Raw genomic sequence first — 12,303 nt, forward strand, 5'->3', positions numbered from 1 at the left:
TACTCTCGATCTTGGCGACGGTAGGCGTTCCCATTCGTACGGAGAGCTTCTTGGCGACTCTAAGTCCTTCGGGGTCATCACGTAGACGTTTATGTCGCAGTAGTCGTTTGGGTCTTGGAGTGATGGTAGTCGTTTCGTTCACTTGACGATGGTAGACGAACTTGGTGGTCCTCGTCATCATGGAACTTGGCATCCTCTCGGCCTTGGCAGCGAAGAAACGAAACACGATGGTCGTGGTACTTGGCGCGGTGCAGGACGAAGCAGAGGTTTGGCGCTGGTCTTGGCGCGGTTCGTGGTCCACGAGCGTTGCTGGAGCTGGACTCCGTGCGAGGCAGAGGAGGGTTCAACTCTCCTCGTTCGAAGCAGGGGAAAAACAGGGCGACGGCGTGAGAGGAACCGGGCGGAGGCATCGAACGGGTGGCGGCCATGGCAGGGCTTGAGCTCCTGGTTTCCTGCTGCTGGTCGGGACGGCGAGGGAAGGTGAGGGAGTGGCTTGGGGCGGCGACGATGGGTGCAGGCGCGACGCTGAAGGAGGAAGGCCATGGTAGAGGAGGAGCGGCGCAGAGCAGAGGCGAGCTGGCGCGGCGGCGAAGATGGAAGGGCGAGGAAAAAGGTGACCGCGGCAGGGGAGGCTGCGGCCTCGGACGCCGGCAGGGAAGAAGCAGAGGGCTCAAGGCTGCAACTGCTGGCTCCTGTGGGCGTGGACGAAGATGGTTGCGGGCGGCCGAGCGCGTCCAGGAGCAAGGGAGGAGGAGGCACCAGGCTGCGCTGTGATCTGACAAGGCTGGAGAAGGAGCTGCAGCTATGGCGAGCGTCGAGGGACACGACCGCGGGGAACAGGGGCGCCATGAGGATCGGGCGTGGGCGCTGTCGAGGGAGTGAGGGAGAGGGGTGGCTGGAGAGGATGGAGAGATGGCGCAAGGGAACGAGGGAGATGAGATGGGATCGAGTGAGATGGAGGAGTCGGGCTCCCTGGCGGTGCGAGGGGAGAGAAGAGGGAGGAGGTGATTCGGGTAGGGTTTAGGAGGGAGTGGGCCAGGGAGGTTGGGCCGGCGAGAGGCCCAGCTGGGCGAGACTCTCTTCTCCCTCTCCCCTATTTCCTTTTCTTTTAAATAACAGAGAATATAAAGAGAAAGAAAAGAGAGAAGAGAAGGTTAGAGGAAGAATTTGGGCATGCGGATAATATTCCCGGACTCGCAGAAATGTGCACGATCCAAGAAAAATGGAGTGGCCATTTTTCAAAGTTTAAATTCAAACTCATTTGATTTAAATTCAAATGGTTCGAATACGAAGTGAGGGTCAGGAAGGTCCAAAAATGTTCGGATTTTTGGTGGAGCTCCGGAAAATGACGAAAGAATTTACGAATAAGGTTCGAGGTCAAGCAGCGAGATAACAAAGGCATGGGGAAATATGCAAGTGTGTTTTAGGTGATTCCATAAGAATGGATTATTTTATAATAGCTCCACTAATATCGGGAGGATATATTATAAAGAGAAGTCATCCTTCCCTCGATTTAAATGGATCGAAGATCCATACGATTTATTTAGTTGAGATGCAAAAGATTTATGAGATGATGGCATGATGACATGATGCAATGCAAAAATAAAAGGGCAAAGCACAAATGAAACACACGGCGAAACCCGGAATATAAGGAAATCTTCTCGAGCATCGGTCTCGGGGCGTCACAACACTCCACCACTATAAGAGGATCTCGTCCCGAGATCTAGAATGGCACCGGAGAGAAAAGGAAGAGGAAGATAAGAGGTAAAACTAAGTTGCTTCTTTGACAACTGAGTGAAACCACGAACCTTGAAAAGGTTAAGCCATTTCGAGAAAAAATACAACGGAGATGAACGAAGTTGAAAATACTCTATTAGAAAAGAGGGACAAGGAAGAACAACTTCGAGCAGCACTCCGATTGAGAAGTTATGCAAGACTTGATAAGGCGAAAAGAGCTTGACGAAAAAAAGGACACAACACTCCGGTTAAATGGATAAACCAAGAAAAGAACACGATCCTGGCAAAACGAAAAGATGGGTTGAAGAGAGCAACATCACAATGCCTCCGGAACGAAAGAATAGAAGATAGGTAATTGAGAGAAAAGAATGGAGAAGAAAATGCCAAGTTCTGTCACCAAAGAGCTTGGCAAGGCATCTTTTAGGAGAAGGGTCGAACGGAATTGTTGGAAAACCAACAACGAAAAGAGTAAGCTGGTAGTGGGCTTATGAAAAAAAAACTTCTCAAAACTATGAGGTGAAATTTTGCCACTAACGGAACGATAGATTGACTTGATAACAAGAAGGAGACGATAAACTTACTCACCGGAAGGATAAAAGAACTTGGGTTAATTATAAACACCATAATAGCAACAATCCTTAGGGGAAGCTTTAGGTGAAATATAACCCAAGAAAACTCCAACGAAGAGGTTGATGGATTTAACATATCTCACTCTTAACAACATGTGAATCATGAAAGCATGAACTCAAATTATGAAGAATGACATAGCACCACCTCAAATGATAAGGTTGAAAGAATTGCACTTTGAAATGCAAGATAAAGAATACTTGAGCTCCTCTGAAAAGAATCTTAATGAACACTTCGAGGAGGAATTAAATCCTTGATGGACCATCATGTAGAACCTTCAAGAAGAACTCCGGTAACAAAAGGATGATCAAACAAAAGGAAAGAGAAGTTGAAAACACAAGGTGAAACCTTGTAATGATTTAGATGAACCTCCGTGGTGATATAATTGCGAGAGGTAGGAACTCCGGGAAAAAGATAAGATGAACAATTGAGATCAAGAATTTTGATGAGCCTCCGGAATAGGGAATTAATCATTTGGATGAAACAAGAATAAGAATTGCATTATGCTTATCCTTCACCAATTAAATTGATGACAAACAACGGGTTTGTCATACTACTTATTCTCGTTGAAAAGATTAAGAGAGGTATAAATCAAACTTGAGAAGGTCTTCAACGAACCACCGGTATAATTTGAAAGATCGAAAGAATTGATATGATAGCCAAGGAAGAGAGATCTTGAATGATCCACCGTAATTTTTTTTGAAAATGAACGAATAAAAGATGAAGAACCACAGGGAAGAGAACGAAAGAATATACTTGAGAGAATTTAGATACAAGTGAACGAATAGATCCCGAACTGATTAGAGGATCACTTGAACGAAGCACCGGTAAGATTTGGAGAACCATAGCTGAAAGCTGAGAATGAATAAATTCCGAGATGATGGGCTCCGGAGAACAAACTAAAAAGAATCTTGAATTGCTCCGGGTGGGTGAAAAGAATTCTCACATCCAAAAAATAATAATTATGAGAGAATGGCATAAAGCTAGCGCCATGAATCTTGGAGAGAATGGAGCAAGATATGGAGGAAAATTCTCCTTCGGTCTTCAAATGCAGAGAATGACGATGAGAAACACCACCAAATTGTTGAGATACTCCGGGATGAAAAATGGAAAAGTTGAGCCAACGATGAAAATAATTTAACCGATCTTGGAGAAAGGCATTTGACTGATGATAACTCACTCTTACGTCAAACTTGGAAAAGAATTTGGGGATAGCTCCGGGAAAATAAGAAGAGTTAGGTAAGATCTTGGGAAAAGACCTGTGGGTTAGGGCCCACTCAAAAGAAAACACCGTTGAATGATTTGAAAGAGAGATTGCACCGATAGAATTAAATGACTTGAATGAGATAACATCCTCAAAAGATCTTGAACGACTGCAGAGTGGAAACACGAATCTTCAAGATATCGTGAGCACTCCGGAACAATTGAATAGCGAGAGGTGAATGATTAAGAATTGCACCGGCATGAGAAAACATTGAAACGAGGAAAAGATATGATCAACAAAGCTTGACTTGAAACCACCGGAGATGAAAAGAAAGAAGAATGACGAACTTGAAGCTCCATTAGAATCTTCCTGAGAATCACCGGATAAGAACATTGACGGAAAAGGAATGGAGAGGCTTCCCATCAATAAAAAGGATACTTGAATAAGAAATCTGAATCGTTGAAGAAAAAGGGTGGGTGGGCGGGAAAAACAAAGGCAACTTGGAGACGGATGAAACAAACACCGTTGAGAAGACTTGAGTTGATCTTGCGAATGTTGAAATGATCGGATCCACTTGAAGAGAGACACACCGGTTGAAAAGGATTGACATGCCAATCTCGATTATCATGAAGGATTAGTATTCACATAGGAATATGAGAACACCGCTTAGGAAAGGTATGGAATCAACATTTGACTTCGAAGCAACTCGAATACCACAACTCAAAACCAAAAACAAAGGGTTGGCTTGCAGAATAAGCCAGAACAAACATATGATAGAGATTTCGTCCGAAGTTTTCGTGGTGGGGCCTAAACGGGCTCGATCATACAGCACCATCATGTACAAAGGCAGTGCACATGACATACGAAGCGTCCCCGAGTCGGCATAGCCAAGGACTCTTTAAGACACAACGAGACCACTGTAAAACCAACCGTGAATAGGCGGACCACTAGATGTCGAACCCCAATTTCATATCATACATCTGTCGGAAAGATATCCTAGGAGCTACTTGAATTCCCACTTATAAACTCCCGAAATTTTCCGGTTATGCAATCAGGTGTTGGGGATACAGGGGAAGCATAATATCTCACCCAAACTAACAAATCCTACATCCAGCTGTATCCATCCTTCAACACATAACCAAGAAACCTTCGGAAATCATCTACCTCAACCTTCGAAAAGCATCCGTTATACAAGTTATCACAATACTCCTGAACTCCCGCCCCAGTACTGGGTGGCGTCGAGGTTATCTCACCAACAACTGCATAAAAGAGATTTTCGATGTCGGCGAAACTAAACTCAGGTATTCCAGAACTGCAATGATAAAATTGTGATGACAACACCTCGGAGCTCAACTCCCCGGGACACTGCCAGAACCCCTAAATGTCAGGAGGCACCAAGAACAATGTTCTCGTCACAAAACCATCGAAACGATTCCAAGATACCCGCGTGATCCTAAAATTTTTTTTAGTAAAATTTGAGAAGAGAAGAGTCAAAACTCTACGTCAGGATGCCTTACCAGAGCGATGAGGAGACTGGGGAGTAAAAATAATTCCTAAACTCTCCGATATATAATCCCTAAATGACTCAAAACATTTTTCTAGACACAACTCGGCCGCTAAAAACGATCAAGCAATGGGGGCTCCTAAGGTCGAGGAAGGCTCTGATACCAACTTGTAATGCCCTCGATGCGGCTATATCTCCCACGTGTCGAAGCACGACTTAGAGGCATAACCGCATTGAAAGCAATGTCGCAAGTGAGGTAATCTTCACACAACCCATGTAATACATATACATAGTTGGCTTACAATCGCCACTTCACACAATTACATGAATAAAGCATTACATCAACCAGATACAATCAAGGTCCGACTACGGAACCAAAATAAAAGAAGACTACCCCAAATGCTACACAGATCCCCGATCGTCCCAACTGGGCTCCACTACTGATCAACTAGAACGAAACAACACAAAGGACAAGGTCTTCATCGAGCTCCTCCTCGAGCTTGGTTACGTCACCTGCTCGGTAACATCGGCACCCGCAAACTGGTTTTGAAAGTATCTGTGAGTCACTGGGACTCAGCAATCTCACACCCTCGCGATCAAGACTATTTAAGCTTATAGGTAAGGTAAAGGTATGAGGTGGAGCTGCAGCAAGCAACTAACATATATGGTGGCTAACATATGCAAATGAGAGCGAGAAGAGAAGGCCAAAGCACGGTCGAAAATCTATGATCAAGAAGTGATCCTAGAGCAACCTACGTCAAGCATAACTCCAACACCGTGTTCACTTCCCGGACTCCGTCGAGAAGAGACCATCACGGTTACACACGCGGTTGATGTATTTTAATTAAGGTCATCTTCAGGTTTTCTACAACCGGACATTAACAAATTCCCATCTGCCCATAACCGCGGGCACGGCTTTCGAAAGTTCAAATCCCTGCAGGGGTGTCCCAACTTAGCCCATCACAAGCTCTCACGGTCAACGAAGGATATTCCTTCTAGCGGGAAGACCCGATCAGAGTCGGAATCCCGGTTACAAGACATCCTCAACAATGGTAAAACAAGTCCAGCAAGACCTCCTGATGCGCCGACATCCTGATAGGAGCTGCACATATCTCGTTCTTAGGGCAACACTGGATGAACATTACGTACATCTAAAACCAGCCCTCAAGTTTCCCCGAGGTGGCGCCGCAAGTGGCTCTGTTTCGGACCAACACTTAGACAAGCACTGGCCCAGGGGGGGGGTTAAAATAAAGATGACCCTTGGGCTGGCCTAACCCAAGGGAAAAAGGCTAGGTGGCGAATGGTAAAACCAAGGTTGGGCCTTGCTGGAGGAGTTTTATTCAAAGCGAACTGTCAAGGGTTCCCATTATAACCCAACCGCGTAAGGAACGCAAAATCCGGGAACATAACACCGATATGACGGAAACTAGGGCGGCAAGAGTGGAACAAAACACCAGGCATAAGGCCGAGCCTTCCACCCTTTACCAAGTATATAGATGCATTAATTAAATAAGATATATTGTGATATCCCAACAAGTAAACATGTTCCAACAAGGAACAACATCTCCATGTCCTAACAAGGAACAAACTTCAATCTTCACCTGCAACTAACAACGCTATAAGAGGGGCTGAGCAAAGCGGTAACATAGCCAAACAACGGTTTGCTAGGACAAGGTGGGTTAGAGGCTTGGCTTAACAATATGGGAGGCATGATAAGCAAGTGGTAGGTATCGCAGCATAGGCATAGCAAAAGAGCGAGCATCTAGCAAGCAAAGATAGAAGTGATTTCAAGGGTATGGTCATCTTGCCTGAGATCCCGCAAGGAAGAAGAACGAGTCCATAAAGAAGACAAAGCGGACGTAGTCGAACGGTTCCTCACAACGCGACGTTAACGGAACCAACCCGAAGAAACAACACCGGAAAGAAGCAAACACCATAGTAAACAACCATCATGTAAACATGGCATGATGCACAACCAAGAATGATGCATGCCCGGATTAAAGAGGCATGGCATGGCAAAAATCACAAACAATCCTACGAATTAAGTGGAGCTCAATATGCAACGAGTTGCATATTGACGGAACACCACATCAATTATTTAGTTCTCTCTCGGTTAGGTACTCAACAATATTAAATGTTGGTTAACATGGCAAGAGGTGAGGCATAACAAAACTACACCATCTAAACAATTTAAATTGGGTCGGGTATAACAAATAACGAATCCGGTAAATCCCCATATGCATTAGTAATATATAGCAACAACAATTTTAAACATTTTAATTGTTGTTATCATGATGCGAATGACATGAGCAAGTTTTATGCAGTTTTTATTAAGAGTTGACATGAGCATTATGAAGCATTTGGTCGTCATGGTGGAACAAAAAGCGTGCCACGCCAACTACCACGGAAATGGTGCCACGGCAACATTCCGGGTGATCCGACAACTCATTGAGATGTCGGTGCAAGAGAAAATGTGTATGAACGGATCATGCGAGGATGGTGGGGTGATCCCGGATACCGGCTTCCCCATGGGTCGACGGCATGGCAACCGAGGAGGAACGTGCAATGACAACTCGAACACGGTTTGAACATGAGCATCTCAAACATCGCAAGCATTCGTTACACGGACGTCGTCTCGGGTTATAACTTCAAAGTATGCAAACGGGACGGTTCTCGATCGGTGCCAAGTAGAGGAAGTAGACGTTCTCGGGACGTTCGTAGTGGAAGTAGGGGTACATGACGACGGTAGAGGTACTCGTGATCTTGGCGGCGGTAGTCGTTCACGTTCTTTTCGGAGAGGTACTTGATGACTCCAACGTCTTCGGGGCGACGGTAGTTGTACACGGTCCACGAGACGTTGATCGTTCGGGGTCCGATTTGCGGGTCTTGCCGACATGAAGGGGTACTTGGCGTTTTTGTAGAGGTACTCTCGATCTTGGCGACGGTAGGCGTTCCCATTCATACGGAGAGCTGCTTGGCGACTCTAAGTCCTTCGGGGTCATCACGTAGACATTTATGTCGCAGTAGTCGTTTGGGTCTTGGAGTGATGGTAGTCGTTTCGTTCACTTGACGACGTAGACGAACTTGGTGGTCCTCGTCGTCATGGAACTTGGCATCCTCTCGGCCTTGGCAGCGAAGAAACGAAACACGATGGTCGTGGTACTTGGCGCGTTGCAGGACGAAGCAGAGGTTTGGCGCTGGTCTTGGCGCGGTTTGCGGTCCACGAGCGTTGCTGGAGCTGGACTCCGTGCGAGGCAAAGGAGGGTTCAACTCTCCTCGTTCGAAGTAGGGGAAAAACAGGGCGACGGCGTGAGAGGAACCGGGCGGAGGCATCGAACGGGTGGCGGCCATGGCAGGGCTTGAGCTCCTGGTTTCCTACTGCTGGTCGGGACGGCGAGGGAAGGTGAGGGAGTGGCTTGGGGCGGCGACGATGGGTGCAGGCGCGATGCTGAAGGAGGAAGGCCATGGTAGAGGAGGAGCGGCGCGGAGCAGAGGCGAGCTGGCGCAGCGGCGAAGATGGAAGGGCGAGGAAAAAGGTGACCGCGGCAGGGGAGGTTGCGGCCTCGGACACCGGCAGGGAAGAAGCAGAGGGCTCGGGGCTGCAACTGCTGGCTCCTGTGGGCGCGGACGACGATCGTTGCGGGCGGCCGGGCGCGTCCAGGACCAAGGGAGGAGGAGGCACCAGGCTGCGCTGGGATCTGACGAGGCTGGAGAAGGAGCTGCAGCTATGGCGAGCATCGAGGGACACGACCACGGGGAACAGGGGCGCCATGAGGATCGGGCGTGGGCGCTGTCGAGGGAGTGAGGGAGAGGGGTGGCTCGAGAGGAGGGAGAGATGGCGTAAGGGAACGAGGGAGATGAGATGGGATCGAGTGAGATGGAGGAGTCGGGCTCCCTGGCGGTGCGAGGGGAGAGGAGAGGGAGGAGGTGATTCGGGTAGGGTTTAGGAGGGAGTGGGCCAGGGAGGTTGGGCCGGCGAGAGGCCCAGCTGGGCGAGACTCTCTTCTCCCTCTCCCCTATTTCCTTTTCTTTTAAATAACAGAGAAATAAAGAGAAAGAAAAGAGAGAAGAGAAGGTTAGAGGAAGAATTTGGGCATGCGGATAATATTCCCGGACTCGCAGAAATGTGCACGATCCAAGAAAAATGGAGTGGCCATTTTTCAAAGTTTAAATTCAAACTCATTTGATTTAAATTCAAATGGTTCGAATATGAAGTGAGGGTCAGGAAGGTCCAAGAATGTTCGGATTTTTGGTGGAGCTCCGGAAAATGACGAAAGAATTTACGAATAAGGTTCGAGGTCAAGCAGCAAGATAACAAAGGCATGGGGAAATATGCAAGTGTGTTTTAGGTGATTCCATAAGAATGGATTATTTTATAATAGCTCCACTAATATCGGGAGGATATATTATAAAGAGAAGTCATCCTTCCCTCGATTTAAATGGATCGAAGATCCATACAATTTATTTAGTTGAGATGCAAAAGATTTATGAGATGATGGCATGATGACATGATGCAATGCAAAAATAAAAGGGCAACCACAAATAAAACACACGGCGAAACCCGGAATATAAGGAAGTTTTCTCGAGCATCAGTCTCGAGGCGTCACAATATGACAAACAAGTTTGACCCCATACATAATGGGGCCCGTCCACCCATGGATCAAGCCAAAAATAGGGTCCCCTCACCATTACAATTCGAGAAGGACAACCCCAGGCGAATCTCATGCTTGATGTGGTGGATGGACCTCCAAAATTGGGATCCCTCCCTACATCCACATACAAGCAGGGGCTGGCCCCTAAGGTACTTTACTTTAATAAGCTGCAACCATAAACCTCCGTCCAGGCGAATTATCCGCCAGACCCACCGCAACATAAGGAACATGTTCATGCGATGGGACGCTAGAATGCCTACCCATCTCAAGTCCTTTGGCATGCAAATGTCAACCCACTTTATCATATGATATTTCTATCGGTCGTCCATCGCTTGCCAGAATAATCGGGAATGATCTTTATCAAACAAGCTATGAACCGCTTCGGTAAGATATGTAACTCCATCATATACATGGGGAGACTAAAAAAGGTTGGAATCTATATATAAGGACGGTCTTGCTTCCATTGGGTGTAAAACGACCGTACCAAGGTTTCACCCTAACGCCACCCGCCCCATAAGCGGGCCAAACTCACTCAAGGAAACCCTCGAAAGTAAGACAGTGCACATAGAGGCTTGGGAGTGCCCAGAGTTTAGAATGGCCTGAATAATTTCCGGCACATACCTGTGATGTTGTAACAAGATCTAATAAACCAGGGTTTAGAGAACCCAACTGCTTTAGCATAGGGGCAAGAGAAGAAAAATATGCATGTCATCCTCTTCAACCACAAATATAGAGCGTGGTTTATTGATATGAGTACCGCACTTACCCGCTCATTTAATTTTATTTTTGAATCCAAACACACTTGCTTTATTGATTAACGTTCGTAAGCATGTATCCTTATATTCACGTGTTGTGTTAGACACTTGCTGGACCAAAAATCTATGCTCGTGGACCAGCCTTAAAGCACGACCCACTCCCCAGGGATCAAACCCAGGTCGACACGGTGGTTCCTCGTGCTTCTACCCATTGCGCTAGGGTTGGGCTCGCGTTAGGATAGCACATGCGAACTACTTGAGAGAAAACACCAGGTTTTTCTATTTTCCCCTTTTTAGTTTTTTTTATTTCTTCTCCGGTTTTCTTTTTTCTTCTCCATTTTTTTCTTTATTTTTTCTTATGTATGTTTTCGTTTTTACTCTACATTTTCGTATATGTCAAAAACAGTTTTTTTAATAAGTGATTGACATTTTTTGTATACACGTTCAACATTGTCTGAATGTTTATTCAACACTTTTCAAATACTTGTTCAACATCTTTCAAATACACGTTCAACATTTTTTAAATACTTTTTCAACATTTTCATATACTCGTTCAACATTTTTCAATACTTATTATTCAACATTTTCAGATACTTGTTCAGCATTTTTAATACTTGTTCAACATTTCTCAAATGTGTTTTTAAAGAATTTTGTGTGTGTAGAATATCTTAAAGTATAAAAAAGTACAAAAATAGAGCAGAAAACGAGAAGAGAAAAAAAAACAGGCCGTGGCCTCCCGCGCGGCTGGGCCGGCCCATCTGAGGCTCCCCCGACGCGAGGCTTCTCTAGTTTAAAGCGAGACATAGGGGCGCCCGCCAAGCACGAGCTTTACTTTCTACTCCCTCCATCCTAAGAACGTATTTAACACTAGTGTAGTGTGAAAAATGTTCTTATATCATGGGACAGAGGGAGTACTTATTTTTATTTTCTTTCGATGGGAGCATTTTGTTATACTCGATGTTCCTTTCGATGGATAAGGCCACCGGAGCAGGGGTGTCGTCCTATGTCGTCCGCTTGCAGAGTCTAGCACAGTTTCTGTTGCCGCAGCAATCGCGATCGAGAACCCAATCTGCTGCATGCAGCTTGCGATCGTGAGAAATGGACTCCTGCGTTCGACCTGCTCGCTCTCATGGCTTAATTTACTGCCTGAATCAAGATTAGAGCTCATTGTCCTATCGCAGCGCCAAGGCTGCCGGTGCTGATGCACTGGAGACAAACGGCGACAGGCCGGACTGCGAGAAGCCGCGAGAGGTGAGTGAAGCAGGCCGAGCTCCGCTCAAAGAGCGCCCCGATGGTCCTTGACGAAATGGCCCCGTCGGAATGCCCAGCTGGTGGTGCTCGACTAAATGACCCCCTGCGGGTGCAGGGCTGGTGCTCGACGAAATGCGTGCAAGAAACCATCCTGAGAAAGGGGCATCCCGTGTCTTTCTCCACCCAGGTTGCCAGGCGCTGCAGCTGGGGGATATGCTTTCTCTGAAGTTTTCTGCAATGCCCGGACGTAATTCCAGGTGTGCCTCCTGTTCTATGGCTCCCACTTTATATTATGTTACCCTACGAACCCTACGATGCCAGATTGGGTGTGTTTCTTGAACTTCATGTTTCTGTTCCTAAATTTTAGTAAACACTGTGAAAATGTAAACTGCACTAGGATCATATTCCATGTCGGTTTCCGCTCCACCTGGGGATCTTCCACCTGTTTGGGCCTCCTACTCACGCCAAAGGAGTGTGGGGTCTGGGTATGCTGGACCTAGAGATTATGAAGTCCCCTCTCAAGTTATGCTGGGCATGGAAGGCCCATACTGCAGGGGACCGATCTTGGAGCAT

This window comes from Triticum aestivum, chromosome 7A (assembly GCF_018294505.1).
Source record: "Triticum aestivum cultivar Chinese Spring chromosome 7A, IWGSC CS RefSeq v2.1, whole genome shotgun sequence".
NCBI lineage: Eukaryota > Viridiplantae > Streptophyta > Magnoliopsida > Poales > Poaceae > Triticum > Triticum aestivum.